Here is a 16,778-nt window from a genome sequence, read left to right on the forward strand (position 1 = left end):
TAAAAGTTAACTTCCTTAATGGGGAGATGTTCTTCTGTGAAGGGAGAGTTGTATTTTTCTGCCTGTCTATATGATTAAAGACATGCCTGAAAGCTGACAAAAGACTTGCATGATTATGAAGGTAAAATGTCGTTTTCATGTTTACCTGGATATGGTGAGAGTATGGCTTTGCTACAGATTGAATGATTGTATAAGAGACCACATTGCAACTATATCATACATATGCCCTCAATGCTAGTTTCACTGTCGATGGTAAACGAGTGAATAATAATTTTACCCCATGCCTTTATTAGGAGATATAGAGAAAATGCACCATATGTGATAGAAATGCAGTGCAATGTGCAGTGCGCAATGACCCCCTTTTCTCAATCCCTCACTGCAAAACTCTTAATGCGTCCCAAGGAGTGGACGCCCTATTTCAACTAATGCTCGAATTCTCTTTAGCAAACTAGCTGATTACATTGTATTTGTTAATGCGTCACCCCTGCAATCATGGGCATAGATCTCAGCCGCTAGTCCAATTATTAGCATCGGTTAATTAAGTGGTAGGACAACTCTCTAAAAGATCATTTTATGAGTTTTTAGGATCAGATACAACATTATTGAGAAAGCAGAACATACAGAGTATAATCTCTATATCTCATCAATATGAATTGATTTTAGACCCAATAAAAAGTATCTTACAGTTAAAACCCCACAATTTCAGTGTAGTATTGCTCCCTAAAAATATATGAACGCAGCTCCCAATCGTGTATCACAATCCAATGGATTGATTGATCGTTTCACACAATCGTAGCTAATTGGAATCACACTTCTGTCGTGTTATTTTCTGTCTACAGAGATTTCAACTCAGCGATTAAACATGTTTGTGAAATACAAGAAAAGTAATGACCAAATAAAACATCTTACAACACTGACAGTTTAAGTGTATACCTTCGATCGTGGACCAGCTTATACACTAATATTTCCAACCATAATGGGAAATGACCAGTAAGAGAATGATTGTCTCAGAACGAGATTACTATGTCCACCATTAATAACATTATTATTATTGTGGTATTTATTGAGATCAGAACTAGCTTAAGTTAGCACCGCAGTCTGCTACAAGACATCGGGAGAAGTACACAGTGAGGGAATCCTAGCTACAAGGCAGCGGGGAGCTAACAACGGGTGATGAGTAGAGGGGGTGTGGACCTAGGTGCCAGTGATGAGCCGTTCCTTGAAGGGGAGGCTCTTGAGCTCTGTCCTGAAAGGTAGATGTGAGTGGGCAAGTCTTTTGTTAGCAAGGATCTGTTTGCAGAGTCTCAGGCAAGCCTTGTACTAAGTGCAACTGCAGGACTAGCACCTTACCCTGCATGGAGCACACAGTATCCCTGCCTCCAAGACTACAACGAGGCTCGAAATCTAAGAGAAGTGTGCTTTACTCCAACTCCCTGATGCCTTTACAAGAAGCGAATCTCCATTTAAAAATGGCTGGATTTTTCATGAGAGGTACCCGACCATATTGCCACATCGTCTGATTGGTCTCCTTCTCCCACTAAGGGCCAATCGCATCGGCCAGTAGGCGGAAGCTGGGCCAGTTTTCAAAGGCCTGTATTCTAAGCCCCTGTCTGTGCCTGTTTATCCCACATCAAGCGCTGGAGCCCTCACCAACAGGATCGCATCACCTGCCGCAGGAACAGCGAGGGACCAGCCATTCTCTACAACTCCGGTGAGATCCAGGGGGTGCCTGAGCCATTCCATCCATCTGTTGATAGTTTATTACAAACCTCGTGCTAAGTGCCACTGGAGGGCTAGAAACTTACCCTGCAAAGAGCAAACACTATCCCTGCTTCCAAGCCTACAACGAGGCTTGAAATGTAAGAGAAGTGTGCTTTACTCCAACTCCCTGATGCCTTTATAAGAAGCCAATCTCCACTTAAAAATGGCTGCATTTTTCGTGCCTGCATTAGAGGCACCCGACCATATTGCTGCATCATCTGGTTGGTCTCCTTCTCCCACTAAGGGCCAATCGCATTGGCCGGTAGGCGGAAGCTGGCCCTGTTTTCAAAGGCCCGTATTCTAAGGCCCTGTCTGTGCCTGCCCGGGCCTTCCGAGCCTTCCGAGCCACAGAGCTCAGCACCTTGTCCAGCATTTATCCGCACTGCCAGCAACTTTTCCCACCGCACACCTAACTGTCTACTGCCCCTGAATGCTACCACTGCATTAGAGGCACCCGACCATATTGCTGCATCATCTGGTTGGTCTCCTTCTCCCACTAAGGGCCAATCGCATTGGCCGGTAGGCGGAAGCTGGCCCTGTTTTCAAAGGCCCGTATTCTAAGGCCCTGTCTGTGCCTGCCCGGGCCTTCCGAGCCTTCCGAGCCACAGAGCTCAGCACCTTGTCCAGCATTTATCCGCACTGCCAGCAACTTTTCCCACCGCACACCTAACTGTCTACTGCCCGTTTTCAAAGGCCCGTATTCTAAGGCCCTGTCTGTGCCTGCCCGGGCCTTCCGAGCCTTCCGAGCCACAGAGCTCAGCACCTTGTCCAGCATTTATCCGCACTGCCAGCAACTTTTCCCACCGCACACCTAACTGTCTACTGCCCCTGAATGCTACCACTGCATTAGAGGCACCCGACCATATTGCTGCATCATCTGGTTGGTCTCCTTCTCCCACTAAGGGCCATATTGCTGCATCACTGCAGCACCAGCCCTGGGCCACTGAATCTCGCTACCCCGCTGCACCACATGTGCGCCCCACAACACAGAAGAAGTTTACAAAGTGCCACCTCCACTTCTAACCACCACTGTGGCTCACGGGCATCACATACATCATATCTTCCTAGCTAATTTCGGCAAGCTCACTTGCATATGAGCAAGATGTTGTCTGAACAACTTCACTGGACCAAACCTACCCATCTTGAATAGCAGCTTAGCGACTATCTATGAAAGTTAATTTCAGTCTCACTGACCTCTTTTGTCCCGAACATTGCTTAGCTGTTGTATGCGCATGGCCCATGATTACAGTGCCTAAAACCATGTTGTGTATGCTACATTGCACATGTGCCTCTAAACTTGTTAACATGACTCGCTGCACCCTGTACTCACGGCTTAATTTACTGTGCCTAGCCTGCGACTTGTCTTCCACGCAGCACCCTGTACGCGCTGCTTATCTTGCTGTGCTTGCCTGTGATTTGCTATTCAATTTGCACCCTGTATTCATGGCTTAATCTACCTTGTCTAGCCTATGACTTGATGTTTTACATGACCTTCTGTATCCGCTGCTTAATTTACGGTGCCTAGTCTGCGATTTGCTATTTACTGTGGTAGGAAGCACCATGCACCTCTCTATTTGCCTAACACGGTTCACCCTGTGAACTGCTATAAACGTCTGGCTGCAACATGCACTCTCTGCAGTTTTAACCTTTCCTAGCACTCACTTTCCCACTCTACATGACTCACCTGACCGCACACATACTACCTGCTTTTCTTGGCCAAGTCCTTATACTGTTCCCCTGCTCCTGCCAGTATGCACGAAATCGATCGATCCCATTGCTAGCCTCACACCAAGCTGACGGTGCAGCACAGTAACGTACGCCTACCAGGTTTCAGACACTTCACCTGGAGAGTAGCCACATGATGACCACTACCTCCAAACCCAAGCCCAGACCCTTCACCAGGCTGGCTCATCTCCCACGCATTAATACCCTTGTCATGTCTGACAACATTCCGGACTTCCACACAATTCCACCTACCCACTTCCTACCTTCTGCCTTCACACACCTTTTACGCCCAACCCAACAGCAAGGGGACTTTGAGGGGCACCACAGTGGGACAACATATATGAATCAAATGCCCACTGCCTGCCCCACTCCCAGCCACGCAGCCATGTATCACCCCTCCACCAAACACAGCAGACTGGCAACCTGCATAGACAAGATCCTAGGGCTCCTTGTCCCAACCACCATCACCTCCACACTTTGGAGGAACACACACCTTAATTCCAGAATTCTTCCCCATACTTTAGCCTCCACCAAATACACTATTCGCAACTCAATATCCACCCACCCACGGATCACAGCACACCTGACGCCTGTTGGAGATCCCTCCAAGCCGAAGCACAGCAGACACCAAACCTCACCCCAATTGCATAACACTGACATTACCCACACTGCTAAACTTCACACTAAGGCAACAGCCACCCCAATCCAGGGTGCCCTCATCAATGCCAGATCACTCCCTACACATGCATTAGATATTGCTGACCTAATCACCGCCAATGCACTAGACTTCCTGGCCATTACTGAATCCTGGCTCCATGTTGCGGCAGGCCCAGCGCTCCTCCTGGCCGTTTCAGACACCTACTCTATCTACAGGACTGATAGACCCACAACCAAAGGGGGAGGTGGGTCACAATTATAGCTAAACATGATCTAAATATCTAGGAATATCACCACCCCCCCTTCCAAGCAGAAGAACTACTATCTATCAAAATGACCACATCACCAACCACCATGTTGAACATCCACCTCATCTACAGACCTCCAGGTCCTATCTCCTCATTCGAGGAAGATGGAGCACAACTTCTCTCCACCAATACCAAACCTAGCTCCCAGACCGTACTACTAGGAGATTTCAACGTGGACTTCAATGACCCAAAGAACAACCAGGCCCTTTCCTTGGCCTACACTATATCAGCACTAGACTACAGTCACCGAATCAACGAACCTACCCACACCAAAGGTTGCACCCTTGACTGGTTAGTGGACCTCAATTGCAACATAAATGCAAATACAGCGCCCACTGCCCATGGTCAGACCACCACATTATCAAGTTCAACGTAGCCAAGAACCTGGAACCTGTATCCACCACACCCCTGGCTCCAGCTGCATTACCTAGAAACTCGCGCAGGTTGACAGCAAATAATATCCTCCCCCAGCTCGACCCTATCTCCACACACTTTAACAATCAAAGGAATGACCCATCAGACAAGGTAGATCTTTATAACTGAACTCTCGAAGCATCTTCGAGCGTAAACCACCACTAGCCCATCTAAACACATGGTACACACCCAACTTGAAAACCTTGCATAAGACTAAAAGACCTGCAGAATCCTACCGGAAAAAATGTCCCTCCGAGCGGAACAAAAGCTACCTTCTCCACAGCCTCAAAAAACTACAAACAGGCTATCATCCAGACTAAAAGTGCCACATTTAATGAAAGAATCTCAAACGCCAAATCAGAGTCCAAGGAACTCTTTGCCATCTTGAGAAAACTTGAGTCCCCAGTGACACCACCAGAAATCTGCATCAAAGACGAGAGCTGGTGCTCTGGCATCCAAAAAGCTCTACTAGACAAAGTAGCCCTGCTTCAAACTAAAATCGAAAAAAAAAAAACTGTCTGAAGTCTGCACTACCGCATAATGCCTAACACGGTCGTCCTTTATACCGACGCACTCTTTGAATTCAAATCGGTCTCCAACACCGGAACTGCCAAAATCATATCTAGCCTCAAACTGTCTAGTTGCCAGGGATACACCTGTCTGGCCTCTCTCATTAAAGATTGTGCTACTGACACCCTACATAACAAATTCATTAACACCTCCTTTAAAAGTGACATAGTCTCTACCAACCTCAAAGCTGCCTGGGTCCTCCCGCTCCTAAAAATATCCACATTAGACCCCAACGTTACGACTACCTACTGACCAATAACCACAGTGCCATTCCTACTCAAAATTCTGGACAGAGCAGCCTACATCCAGATTCAAAACCACTTGGAAACAAACAACTTACTCGGCACGCAGCAATCTGGCTTCCGCCCTAGACATGGTACAGAGACAGCACTTCTAGATCTTAAAATACAAATGGATGGGCTGAAAGACAATAGCAAGTTAGCACTCCTCCTCCTGCTAGACCTATCAGCAGCGTTTGACCTTGTAAACCATAGTATATTATGGGCCTCATCACGGGTTTGGCGGTAGCCCTTAAATCTGGCGGCAGTGCTGTTACTGCTGGATTTAAGGGTCTGCCAAATCACGGCTTTGGCTGATTTCCCCACAGCTCCGAGCTGGGGGGAAATCTGCTGAGATTTTGCTGATTTTCTGCGCTTTTACAGCCGGCGTGAAATCCGCTGGCGGGAAAAGCGTGAAATTTCCCCATTGAGCCCAATGGGGAATGGGAAATTCCCGAATGGGCTCAATGGGGAATGGGCAATACCCGTTCCTCCAAATCCGTGATCCGGCGCTAATAATGCTGGTGGGTTTGGCGTTAGGGCTAATAACACCAGCGCTATTCGCGCCGGCGTTACCGCCCAACTCGTGTTGAGGCCCACTGCAACCACATGAAAAAATAAGAAGGGGCGAGGCGCGCACTCCAGTTCCTAGCCAATATATTACCTGAAAAAAAGTTACTGGGTTAAATCCCCAAGTGTCCAGTACATTCACAGGGTTAAATCCCATTTGCTGCCAAAATGTTCACAGGGTTGAATCCCTTCTTGCACTGCTGTTCTCCTCCTAGCGCTTTTGTGTCGCCAACACTCTTCAGGGAGGCTGAGTTGCCTTTCTGTTCAGGTGAACGCAATATAATTGCTGTTGCAGTCTCTAGGAATTGTGGTAGCTGTAGTGAAACCGTTTTAACAATTCAGGTGACCAGGAAAAGAATCTTCCTCAAAAACACACATCTTACCCTTGATAGGGGCAGGGGGGGAAACCATAATTATGGCTCTCCAATGTAGGGCATAATAACCCCGGTGCTACAGCCTCTGGAGTCCGGATCTCCACAAAATACATGAAAAAACAAGAAGGGGCGAGGCACGCACTCCAGTTCCTAGCCAATACATTACCTGAAAAGAAGTTGCTGGGTTAAATCCCCAAGTGTCAAATTCTCACCTAAACCTATCAAATGGATACAGTCCTTCCTCTCAGACAGGACCATGAGAGTCTTCTCACCTATCTCAGCGGGGTACCTGAAGGCTTCTGCGTATCTCCCACACTCTACAACATTTTTACTAAGACTTTATTCGACAGGCTTGATGACTTGGCTGTCACTTACATTAATTACGCAGATGACAACCAAATGCTCATACCTATCTCTAGTTCCCTTGACACTGACACCAACTCTCTCAACATCATCTACCAAACCATCCAAGCAGGGATGGCCCACCACAGGTTGTGCCTGAATGATGTTAAAACTGAATTCTTCTCATAGGCTCCCAACCCTGTCTCAACAAACTCGCTAAATAATTTGAAGTTAATACCATGGCCTCGACTGCAGCGTACACATCCAAACTTATCAATGCCTGCAGGCCCTTTCTCTCACCTGATAGCTGTATCACCCTTGCGAGAGCTCTGATCTTGTCGAGACTGAATTCCTACAATGCCCTTTATGCGGGCACTAAGACCCAGAATATCGAGGAATTGCAGGTTATCCAAAATAATGCCTTGAGAACAGCTCTTAACATTCCAAAAATTACCCACATTTCATCGATCAGATGGAACACTCACTGGTTACCAATCCAGGAGCGATTCCGATTCAAAACACTCTCATTAACCCACAAATGCCTACACAATCAATCCCCTAAATACCTCATAGATAAACTCATGCCCAAATATTCCAACAGACCTACGCGCTCAGCCTATGACCGTTGCCACATTACCCCACGATTCAAGCTGCAGAATGCAGGTGGCAGTAGCTTCCCAGTGGTAGCAGCCAAACTATGGAACAACTTACCAGTAGCTCTAAGGTCGGAAACCTCATACTGGACCTTCTGAAAACACCTTAAAATTTGGATTTTCACACAGGAATTACAAAAATAATTGCACAAACGTTCTCCTCTACTAAGCCACAATCTACATCAAGCACAGCAGCCACCATATCTAAGTAACCTAAGAACTACTGTATTTATTTTCTTTCACCTGTAACTCTGTAACTCAGCAAGCTTAAGTAACTAATCAGCCACTTTATCTGATGTCATCTGTGCAACTATGTAACCATGTTACTGGTGTATCTGTGTAGCCTTTATACGCAAGTATGGAACCTGTAACATCACCTTTTGTTTACTGCTAAAAACACCTCCTAGATGCCCTAGAGCTTGGTGCGCCTTATGAATTGATTAATAAATAAATAAAGACATGTTTGCGCACAGTGCCATCTAACATAGCAATCTGTTACTACACACGTTTTCTCATTGGTTCCCTTTAGATGCTGACACTGCTAGTGATGCACCCATCTATTTGGATAGGCCCAAAATATTTAGCCATGTGAAAGGGCATGTTGTTGTCAGATTTGGATCCAAATCCTTTTTTTCCAGTCCAGTAGCACAAAAGATTAAAAAGATAATATTACATTATGTAAATGTATTTATAATTGATATATATTAATATGTCATGTTTATACTTATATTGTGGAGCATGCGCCAATGACAAAAAAATTGCTTTCTCAAGCAACCTAAGCATAGCAAAGTTATTTGTGAAAATGTAATTTACATTATTTATGCAATTTTAAATAGATATTTAATATGTATTCATGGATATATATTTAAGCTAATCTTTAAGCCGCGCTGGGCCAGTTTATGTTTCTTGGGGTCCAGGCCATCTATTAGACCTATTTTAGGGCCAACCCTGGGTTCATGAAAGATTGCGGCTGAGAGGGGCTTTTCTTCTTTGATTTTGATTCTGCATGTGACCAATTCTATGTCATAAATTGAATTGTATTGTTTTTTCACAATATATTACAACAAGCATTTATATGGACAAACTTCAAAGTGCATATTTATTGTAGAGACACGTTATGTAAATAGCCTATTATGTTAAACCTGTCCTCCAAATGTAATGTACATCAATTTAACACACTCATTAGTTACTGCACTCACAATAAAGTTTCATTTTCTGTGCACATTTCTAAAGGCACTCGCACCTTAATTCTCAGAAGGGAGAAACAATTTGTAACAAATGGCAGATTATGTAGAGATATTATAGTGCATTTGGTAAAAGCTTCTGCTTAAGAGCAATTATATAATGGGCTGGTACATCACAATGCTGAAAAGCAATGCAAAATACATTGAACTTAATAAAACAATCACCTGCAGCTTGTCACTTGACAGTAAACTCCCACATGGTTATATATTGTGGTGAATACTATGCACTTAGACACACATGGCCAAACAAACATATGGATTGATCTCGAATTGTCTATGAGCGGAGGTGATATCATTGTTTCTGTCTCTCTTTCTCACACAGACACACACAAATACATACACATGCATACATATTTGTGCCCCTTACAAGTTATGTGTAATGTTTACAATCTTCCATTGGTGGTGATTATTGTGTGTGTGTAAGTCAGAGATGCACATGGACCACTCCTCTAACAGCCAAACACCTATTAACCCCAGACATTCAATAACATACAATCGATGAACAAATGCACAAATCTGCATAGCAACACATGAATCCATGCACGCACCCACGAATAACCCATATTCAGAGTTGCATCTGCCACAAATGTGCGCACATGCATTGATCACCTGTTTTCATATAGATGTACACACAGATTCACATACCTATATCCACACATTGCACTACATAAAAGTGCACACCCAGAACGACATGCATTAGCACACTCACACACAACCACACAGAAATGTTGTGGAAGCACCTACACCCAGATGTCCACAATATAAGTAGAAATGCGTACACATCAACATGCCCACACACCAGATGTAGCCAGTATAAACTCTGACACATCCGCACTACACATACAGACACACAGACACGCACACATTTACAATCACACATAGGTATCGCTATATGTGGGACTGTACACAGGCCATTTTTGTTTACCAAATAGGAGTTGAACCATTATTATCGCTGTGACAAATAAGCAGCTGTGCATTGATGGCTCCTATGCCATGTGCGGTTCCATGTCATTTGTTTGTGGGACGTTTTTTCGTGGGGTTTTTGACTGCAGATTTTTTTGGATAAAACACTCATTGATTTTTTTATTTTTGGCGGGTTCCCCCCGAACCACCATCCCCTTTAATGTTTTATATATTCCCGAACACCGACACCAAATTTATATATTTTTCTAACATGCCCCAAAAAAAATCGATGAGTTTTTTTCGGAAAACTATTTGCGGTAAAATACCTAGCGAAAAAACATCCCACGATGATGGGACGTTGTACCGCCATGTGCCAACCTTACATATATGCTATCCCACCGTTCAGGAGTCAGAGAAGACTGCATATTGTTGCCTGCCTGCCCCCCTTCTATTTCCAGTCAGAGGGAGGCAAGATAGGATTTTTAGCATAGCCAGCAAGGTCTCGCCTCCAGCAAATTAAGAGGAAATATGTGAAAATGTCTGCTTTGTTTGGCCATGATCACGAGGGTGATCTGCCACAGTGCAAGTGGGTCCCAAACCTTTCTTCTCTCACTTACAGGTACTGTTTCTGATTCAGTGCTAGGGGTGATACCACACGGACTGGTAAATTAAGCATGTCTTGAAGCTTTATGCTCACGGGTCCATCAAAACAAATGCCTTGGTCTTTATTCTACGATAAATTGCCTTCTCTTTCGAAATTAAATGTGCTCCCGTATCCCATATTCTGCAAGGTGTCCTGGTCACCCAATTAACAGAGAGGCCACCTTCGCAATGATACATTTGTTAGGTTGTGAAGTAAATGCATTTTTCCGTATGTTGCTACCATCCTGGAGTTAAGACCCACCATCACATGAGTCCTGTACTTTTTTGGCTTCTTTGCAGAGCAATGCTTGCGAACATGCACAGCTTACATTTGTATCTGTGGAAACCCCCAGCCACATATTTCCTTATAGATGTCTAACAACTATTGGCTCATTACCAACTCTTTGACTGATGCCTTTTGAAGCCGGACATGTTTTGGAAATTTGCTGGGAGGAAATCATTGACAACACACACAGCTCAACCTTATGGTGGGAGATGTAATGTTATGTTATTTAAATGTATAGGTAGCACCTTAGTCAATGAAAGGGCCCCAAAGCACAAACACAGACACCATAAACTGAGTAGATATTTATAAGAGAATGGTTGTAATGGTTGTAACCCACTTTAGCAATAGACAGGTATCTGAGGCGTTCCTGGAGTGATCATCAATATTTAGATCAGCTGGAGAACTTCCATAATTGGGTTGCTTGAATCGAAACAGTATGAGCACCACATAGCGACTCAGTGGGATCTGAAGTAACCTATGAACAGAAGAGCGGAAATAATGGATTTGGAATATACTTCGTGAAATCCTTGGCAGAAACATAGGGTTTTGCCAGGGCAGATTAATGTATCCTTCATCTGTTTGATTACTGTCAAGGGGTGCAACTGCACCAAGATGGGTTGGTTCCTGTTTGTAGCTTGAGTGGAAGTGTATCACCTGTGTTCCAAACTCTCAGCAGTCTGGAAATTACTTTGGGAAGCCCAAATTTTACTGAATTGCAGAAATCCAGACCTGATGCTGTGACGCATTAAGAATCAACAATTTAAGGCGGCTGGAGATGTAGTGTGGGCTATTTTCAGAAGCAGGATAGAAATGCACTCCATATGGCTAGGTAGGATTGAGGGTGCAGGATTATGGAAAGCACACTGTGAACTGATCAAAAAGGCTAGCATTTAACTTTCAACTGCCAAATATCCCGATATGGTCTACAGAAACAATTAAATAAAAATATGAATTGTGCCATATGTTCGAGTGACAAAGCTGAAAGCTTGAGGCCTAATTCCCACTACATTCCTAAGATACTGGAGTAGAGTTTTGCCAAAAGAGAGCTGCCATGGAGAAATCTGTGAACTCCGGAGTGTTTACTGACCACTGAACCTTCTAAAGATGAAACTACAGTGTCATGAGAAATTGGAATAGAGCTTGTAAAGTAAGGGTAGACATTGATAGCATGGTGCAGGAGACCAATGTAGATGTATAATGTGAGATGTTGGTGTAGGCCCGGGTAAAGAAAATGCAACAAGTTGAAAAGCAACATGTTTGTTCATAAGAATTGACTTCAGGCTGTACTGGGACACCCAAGAAAACCTCCCCCCATCAGGTTCAAAGATCAAACACTCCTTCACCTCACAATTTGGTCAACTCTTTGAAGCCCAACAGAGCCAGGAAGGGGATGGAGCTTGTGCCTGTGGCAGAGGTTTATGCCGGTCGAAAGGTGACCACTGAGTAAACAAATATACATTCTTATAATGAGCCAAAAAATTAGAAAGTCTCAAAAGGTATAGTTATGGTAAATATCTAGATATGCAGAATTATTCTAAACAGAATTGCAATTTAAAGACGCCTTCTTCTTCTATAGTTGAGCATTACGTATATGTAAAGATTTGTTTTCTTGCAAGTTTTTTTTCATAAAACATAGGTTTATTATTCATGTGGTGAACCAACACACTTCGAGAAATCTTCTCTTCATCAGAGGTCTTCATACAACAATCTGATCTACAAATGATCAAAAACATAATAAATGTTCTATTCATATTTGCATAGATTGTATCAAATTCATAACCATGAAGCGTGATATGTATTACTGATTACAGGATTACTGTTAGCCTTTTTGAAAAGCATGACACAATATTGCAAAGAAAAGAAAAAATCTTTACAGCACAGGATTTGAAGCAGGACTGAGAGTGATAAAAGAAAACACAATTTTTGACTGTATTGATTAGGCAGAGTGCGTGTCAGCCTTCGAGGCGTTTTAGCACTAGAAAGATGATGTATAAACTGTGTGAACATAAACACAGAATAGATAAAACACAAGCAGCTACAAAGAGAATAATCGGTGGCGTTCCATTGCGGCAAGGAGGGAACAACCAGTAAATGACCCAGAAGTAGCGATGGAGGGTGTGCCCATCAGCATGTCCAAAATGCTCCGCAGTGTTGGCTCCAGGGAGGCCTGGGACCCTTTGGGAAGAAAAACACAGATCGGTGGGAGAGAGGGTACATCCTTGAGTGAAGAGAGAGCGGGCCCCCTTATCCTCCCCATGGAGCGAATGATCACAGCAGTCTATACCCAGTCAATGAGGGACTCCAAAACCAATGTGATCAGGCTCCACTGCTGAAGAATAGTCCCAAAGACCAAACCGTCATGTATTGTTCCCCAAGTTCTGCTTGGTAATGACATTCATGGGAGTTACGGTGTACAGGGGCAGTAGCAAGGGGCTTAAAAGATGCATAACTCCTATATCATCCATATTCTAGCTATTCAGGAGTCTTTGGCTTGAATGGTTCTTGAATACTCCTCGCACCCCAAAACACAATACTGTAGGCCTCCCAGAATTCCCGTTGACGTCCTGGGCCTCTGTGCTGGCGTGTGTCTCTTTAAGAAGACTGCAACTAGCAGTCACGTGTGTTCACCTAATAAAGTCGGGTCCCCGCGGCGCATGCCAGTAAGACACCAGACCTGTGCCTGTGGCTTTGTTCTTCGCTCTGCGAACTGACCTGGACCAGGCCCCTCACTCATCAAATTGGCGATGAAGCGGGATCCCCCGTTCGTGAAGGCAGACTCCCATTCCTTCCCGCGGCAGGTTGCCTGTGTCTGCTGGCAAACCCAGTGAGTTTGCGTCCCTCCTCTACCTTCCCTCCCCTGCCACGCAGACTGCATCGTATGCCGGGCACGTGAGGGTACCGAAGGGATGGGCCGCATTAACTCACTTCGCTCCACGGAGCAGACATCAAAAAAGGTATTAGTTCTCTTCTTTGTTCGTCCACTGGCTCTCTAGTCAAGAAGTGGGAAGATATTAACATTGACGTGTGCAGGCCTGGTCCTGCCCCCTGTGGCCTGGGACCACACGCTCTGTGCAGCACTCTGTTTTTCTTCTTTCTCGTTGAGGGGCAACCCCTCGCTGTGCACCTCGTGCCACCAGCTTCCAGGACAGGGCAATCCTGCCCCCCTAACCAGTGCCACACGCTGCCAATGACATTTCGGGTTGCGTCTCCTCAGTGAAGTGCCTGTGCACCCTGGCAAACCACCCACCGCCAAGCAGGCTGATAGTAGGCAGGGTTGCAGCTCAAGAGGCGAGTGCTTGTGCACCCTGACCCCATATTAGACTGTTTTGCTGGTGCATCCCTCGCCAGATGGCCCTGGGCCTGATTCTATGAAGGAACACCACAGAAAATAATCATGGGGGAAGAAGATGACGCACCGCTGGCTGCCAGACTACCATGCTCGTCAGCGCAGCTCGCCCCTTTACCAGAGTTTTACATTTCGGGAGCCCCGTCATCGCTGGGTCCCAGATGGATTGCATGGGTAAAAAGGATGGACATGTTTTTCAAGGCCACGGGAGAAGATGACAACGAAACAATGAAGTCTATCATGCTATACTCAGCTAGCCTGGGGGTACACAACACCTTTGAGAGTCTATGGCCCATGGACAATTATTTTGCTGCGGCCAAGGCGGCACTGCTGGAGTACTTTGCGCCCATGGCAAATGTGGTCTATGAGAGGACACTCATGAGGACTGCTGTGCAGAAAGAAGGGGACTCTCTTGACGTCTTTCACAGCAGGCTACGTCGCATGTCAGTGGCATGTGTCTGGCCTGACATGGAGCATGAGGTGTGCCAACAAGTCATACAGGGTTGCCTCAAGATCAAGCTTTGGCGCCAGACACTGTGTGAGCCTGGAATCACACTCATGCGCATCCTGGACCTTGGACACTCTACGAGCTGGCAAATGTTCGGATGAACAAGATGTGCTCAGCGATTAAAACAGTCAAGCTAGAGGACGCATGTGCGGTAGGATGGAGGCAATTTCAAAGGAGCAACAGGCGACAGCAGTTGAGCAGGAGAGAAGACAAAGGGGCAGACACGTCCCAATCTCTCAACTGTGGTCATCACCTGCCCCACCCCAAAGACTATCAGGCGAAAGGCCACGTGTGGTCTCTGTAGAGCACCAGCACCGTCAACTAATTCAAGAGGCCAGGCGTCCTCGAGAACGGTGGCGCAGAGATCACAGCGCAAGGTAGCCCAAGACGAACAACCAACGGCAGAGGAGGACGAGCCCGAGGAGCAGGAAGAATGTCTTCTTCATTTTGAGCATGTCGGTGCTGCAAAGGTCAAAACGGTGTCAGCCCAGGTGCGTAATTTGCATCTGTCACTCCCCGATCTCCCTGTTGATTGGCACTGGTGCCTCTATGTGCGTCATGGTGGAGGACTACAACCGACAGCTGGATAGCGTGCTACCCCTAAGAAAGACAAACATGCACATTTTCACATTTGGCGGGAAACAACCGTTGCACCTGGAAGACATGTTTGTGGCCCCTGTCACTCACAAAGACACGTTGATCAGGACCCATTTTTCGTCACCAAGGTGAGTGAGGTGACTCAACTGGCGTGTGCTGCCACCGAGGCACTAACCATTCTGAACTTCGTGTTTGGAGTATACCTTGTGGACATCCAGACGCTGCTCGCCAGAAAAGCGAAGGTATTCACTGGAAGTGGGAAATTGGTGGGAGACCTGGTGCAGCCACACATCGACAACACGGTCCTACCGGTCGCTTTGAAGCATCGCAGGGTGCCATTTCACTGGAGGGACCATTATCGAGAAGGTGGAAGGTCCGATGGGTTTCACCGATTGAAAATGCAGGAAAGCCCAAATAACTGGAGGCTATACGCATCTGAATGGACATGAGTCTCCAGAACAGAGCAATCCGTTCGGAGCGACACATCACACCCTCCCCCCTGGACGACATCCTAGCAGACCTCCGCAACACCTGTTATTTTTCCAAGTTGGATCTTCGTGCCGGATACCACCAAGTCGAGCTGGATCTAGAATGCATTATATTACCACCTTCAGCACACACAAAGGTCTCTACAGATATAAGTGCCTGAGCTTCGGGATATCATCAGCTGCAGAGGCATTCCAAAACACCATCAGGGGGTGTTGGCAGTACCAAAAGGAGCCATTAATATCAAGGATGACATCATGGTCTTTGCGAAGACAGAGCAGGAGCATGATGTCATCAAGCAGGTAAGACCGGACGTGCAGTACTGGAGGCCGCACAGAATCAGCGTGTCAAGGTCACCTGCCCTGGATGGATCCGCGGGTCCTTATTTGACCTGAACTTCTACAGCAATACACTGTGGTCCAAAATCAGTTTATTTTTCATGTTTCCCTTGGCCAGAAGATGTTGATTGATTTGTTTCTTAGCTTCCAGATAGGGAAGCGATAATGACACCCGACTCTAGTCAGGGCTTAAGTATCCGAGCCTCGTCAAGCATTTACCCTTTGTCAGTCCGTAAAATTAATTATAAAGTCGGAAGGAGCGCCAGCAGCAATTTTTACCTTCGCGTTGTTGCGCTGGAATTTTAATGAACCCTAATTATACAGCAGAGACCAGACAAGAATGTCATTTACAAACTGTTATCAGTGAAAGTCACTTTTACGCGCGGCTGTTCACTTTTTGGATCTGCAGTTCAGCGGAGCGGCCGACAGTGGACCTGCCGCGCTCATCAAACACGCCTTTATCTGGCGCTGATTTCATGTGGAACATCGCGGAATTGCAATTCTCCCGATAACGCTCTTTAAATGTGAAGGACTTAAAGCAGACGTCACTGGCGCGAGAAGAACGTGACGGGAATGACTAGCTTGCTTTGACACAGTGCTAAGCGCGGGGGGCATTGGCCAGTATCTCGGCACAGCAAAGAACAGTAAAGTGTCGCCATAACAATAAAGAGTGCTTTATAGTGAACTCCTCGCACAGATTGACCTCTGATTAATTTAAAAGTGTAGCCTCGTGCCATCCTTTTGTTTAGAAGGTTGCAGAAGATACTTGAACCTAC

At 45.7% G+C, this 16,778-nt stretch overlaps 1 protein-coding gene across 1 annotated transcript in view; it reads left to right on the forward strand.

Annotated features, from left to right (window-relative positions):
• Positions 1 to 16,778, forward strand: part of RAB11FIP4 (RAB11 family interacting protein 4) — a 1,742,713-nt gene that overhangs the window by 600,498 nt on the left and 1,125,437 nt on the right. The gene's annotated exons all lie outside the window — the stretch shown is intronic.

Source organism: Ambystoma mexicanum, chromosome 3q (assembly GCF_040938575.1).
Source record: "Ambystoma mexicanum isolate Mex_15411 chromosome 3q, UKY_AmexF1_1, whole genome shotgun sequence".
NCBI classification, from domain to species: Eukaryota; Metazoa; Chordata; class Amphibia; order Caudata; family Ambystomatidae; genus Ambystoma; species Ambystoma mexicanum.